General features: G+C 44.6%; 1 pseudogene; it reads right to left on the bottom strand.

Annotated features, from left to right (window-relative positions):
* Positions 1-941: 941 nt before the first annotated feature.
* On the bottom strand, positions 942-1,602 carry LOC136378690 (ras-related protein Rab-2A pseudogene; annotated as a pseudogene).
* Positions 1,603-3,838: the final 2,236 nt, after the last annotated feature.

Below are 3,838 nucleotides of genomic sequence, written 5' to 3' on the forward strand. Positions count from 1 at the left end.
ATAGCAAAGCAATGGCCTTTTGTATATTGATCTTGTATCCTGCAAATTTACTGTATAGGTTTATTGTTTCTAATAGTTTTTTGGTGGAGTCTTTGAGGTTTTCTATATACAGGATAATGTCATCTGCAAAAAGTGATATCTTTACTTCTTCTTTCCTGATAAGAATGTCTTTATTTTCTTTCTCTTGCCTGATTGCTATGGCTAAAACTCCCAGAACTATGTTGAATAAGAATGAGAGAGTGGGCAGCCTTCTCTTGTTCCTGATTTTAGAGAGAAAACCTTCATTTTTCACCATTTAGCATGATATTAGCTCAGGTACTTTCCTTCCATTCTGATTTTATTGAGTGTTTTAAACATAAGGGGATAGTGCATCATATCAAATGCCTTTTCTGCATCTAATGATAGGATCATATTATTTTTGTCCTTTGTTTTGTTGATGTGGTGTGTTACATTGATCGAATGCCATATGTTGAACTACTTTTGTGTTCCTGGAATGAATCTCACTTGATCATAATGTATTATTTTTTTAATGTGTTATTGTATTTGATTTGCTAGTATTTTCTTTAGGATTTTTGCATCTGTATTCATTAGAGATATTGGTCTGTAGTTTTCCTTTTCTGTGTTGTCGTTGCCAGGTTTTGGTATGAGGGTTATGTTGGCCTCATAAAATGTGTTGGGAGTATTGCTTCCTCATCTATTTTTGGAAGACTTTGAGAAGGATAGGTACCAAATCTTCTTTGAATGTTTGGTAGAATTCATCATAGCCATCTGGTTCTGGACTTTTATTTTAGGGGAGGTTTTTGATAGTTGTTTCTATTTCCCCCCTGCTTGTATGTCTATTTAGGTTTTCCACTTCTTTGTGACTCAATCTAGGAAGATTGTATAGTTCTAGGAATTTATTCATTTCCTCTAGGTTCTTGAATTTGGTGGCATATAATCTTTCACAAAATTCTACTATGATCCCTTGTATATGATGTCTGAGGTAATTTCTCCTCTTTCTGCTGTCCTCCCTGATTGCCCACATGTGCGGCATTAGGAGCAGCATGCTGAGGGCCAATTTTAAACTCATTTGCCTCATTATTGTCAAGGACGTCTTTTAGTTTTTCATAAAACTTCTTTTGCTGTACTGTACTAATAAATGCCTCTTCTACATTGAAAGCAGTCTCATCAAGTTAACATGAAGATGAGTCTATGTTCTCATGAAAAGCTTCACCTTCCTTTTTTACATCTCTTCTAGGTTCTAATTCACTTTTATTTCTAATAAGCATAATGATCTTGTTGGAATTGGAATGCCAGCAGGCATCTTCTGACCAGGTTGTCAAGTGGTTGAAGGTATCTTTTTACATCTTCCATTTAGTAAAGCCCCTGCTGCACCTCTGTACTATGACCTTGTGAGAGAACAAAAGAACCCTTGCCCTGCTGTAGCCCACATCTGAAGTTCTGTTTTCCATCAATAATTACTAGAGCACCAAACTCTACACCAATAGTAAGATCATGTACTGGCTGAAACCTCTTATCTGTAAACATTAACAATGAGCATGATTTACCAACACCTATGTCCTCGATGGTGATGTATGTGATAATCAGGCCCCTATGCTGCATGCCCAGGTACACTGCATGCCCAAGTACTTCTGCACTTCCCTAACCCCGGGTTCCACTGGGCCCCCCAATTGCCAGGCCCAGTGCCACAGCCCGCCATGGCAATCTGCAGCCTGGAGTGAAGAGCTGAGAGGAAGCCAGACAAACTGACACTGGCAAACCCAGGGAGACATCACTCAGCGGAAACCAGTCCAACAGCAACAGCCCCTGGGGTGCCTCCACTCTGCCTCCTTAGGGTTTTCTTTAAAAAAAAAATCAACAAAATAGGCCCTGACTGGTTGGCTCAGTAGTAGAGTGTCCCCAATGTGTGGATGTACCTGGTTTGATTCCCAGTCAGGACATATTGGAGAAGCAACCATCTGCTTCTCCACCCACCCTCTTCTCTTTCTCTCTCTCTCTTTCTCTCTCCCTCTCCCTCTCTCTTTCTCCCTCTCCTTCAGCCATTGCTCAATTGCTTAAAGCGCATCAGCCCCAGACACTGAGGATGGGTCAGTGGAGACTCCCACCTCAGGTGATAAAAACAGCTCCCGTTGCAAGCATGGCCCTAGATGGGCAGAGCATTGGCTCCAGATGGGGAGCTGGTTGGATCCCAGTCTGGGGCACATGCAGTAGTCTGTCTCTCTATCTCCCCTCTCTCACTTGAAAAAATAATAATAGAAAAAAAAATCAACAATATGACAATATCAGAAGGTTTAATTTGGCAGAATGTATATGATGAGTTAGCATGGAAGGTAACAGTTGGAAAGCTACTATAATAGTCAAGAGGTGACCAAGGCTTGAGCGAGAACAATGCTGATGGTTTTAGAAAACACGCGACACTCCCAGCTATCAGATAAGATGGAGTGGGCAGGGGAGAAGGAATCAAAGAAAGCCCAAGGCTGTGCCCAGGTGAGTGCGAGGACATGTTGCCTTTAACAGCAACAGGCAACACAGGAGGAGGGGCTGCTTTCAAAGGGAAGGGGGTGGATTTGATTCTATATTTATAGCTTGGCAGTCAGCCAAGAGATTTATCCAACTGACAGTTAATTCAGTATTAGCAAGAAATCTGTGCTACAGACAGATTTATAAGTCATGAGTGCAGTTAGTAAGTAATTAGATCCATGAGACTAGATAAAATTAATTGTATGCACCTGCAGAGAGAGAGGAAAGAATAAAATGTAGAAAGGGAGGAAAGGGGTAAGAGGAAAGGAAAATGTAGGAAGAGAAGTGAGCCAAGGGCTGCTCCACAGAGAGGGCAGCTCTGAGAGGTAGGTGTAGGGGCAGGAAGCACCCAACACCTTGAAACTAAGGGGGAAGTGCTGAGGCTCTGCACACACACCTGCAGACAGAGTCTGGGCAGAGCCAACCTCCACCACTGGATGGGGGTTACCAGCAGCAAGATCTAAAGGCCCTGAAGGGTACATTCCTCACCCACACTCGCATACACACCTACTTAAAAATGAAGCAAAACCTCTCATCTATTAGACTGAAAACACACGTGGATGAAGGCAACCAGAACTCCGGGAATTCTTGGTTAATGGGCCCCCAAGTCCAGGGGTGTTCAGGGCTGGGTGGGACTCAAAGCCCTCTTTCCTGGCTCACGACTGTCCTTGGCTCTTCCCACATCCACAAGACTCAGATGAGGAGCCCCATCTATTTCTATCTGTGGACTGCTCAGCAAATGTCACTTGGCAGTGGGGTGAATGAGGTCACCCAGTCGGGGACCTCAAGCCAAGGAGAACTTGCAGTAAAACAGAAACAGGAGGTGGAAGCCCCCTCCCCCCATTCCGGAACAGGCGTCAAGGAAACCACCAAAAACAAGTATGTTGGCGGAGTTGGCCTAGGGGACATCTTAGGTGACCTTTAAGGAAACATGTGCACAGACTCAAACCATTGTCTTGCTTGCGTGGTCACTGCGCTCAGCTTGGTGATCTGTAGCTAAGGCAGGACTAGCTGGAGGCAACTGGCCATTCAGACCGAGATTCTCTGGGTCCCCAAACTCTCTCACCCTGAGCAGGCGTGAAGATACCCCACAGGGACACAGAGCCCTTTGCGACCCCTGCGGAATTACAGTTTTTCCTGAAACGTTACACTCTGCTCAAAGGAAACTTTCTGCTCCTATGTGGATACACCAAGGGCTTGCCCTTCCACATGAAGGTGAGGGAGCGACGAGTGTCGCACTGCCATCCCATCGCCCCTGGCTTCTGGAGGGGTTCGCAGCTTCGCACTGCACAGCCCAACTCTGCTAATGCCTGCCCGT

Source organism: Saccopteryx leptura, chromosome 7 (assembly GCF_036850995.1).
Source record: "Saccopteryx leptura isolate mSacLep1 chromosome 7, mSacLep1_pri_phased_curated, whole genome shotgun sequence".
Taxonomy (NCBI): domain Eukaryota; kingdom Metazoa; phylum Chordata; class Mammalia; order Chiroptera; family Emballonuridae; genus Saccopteryx; species Saccopteryx leptura.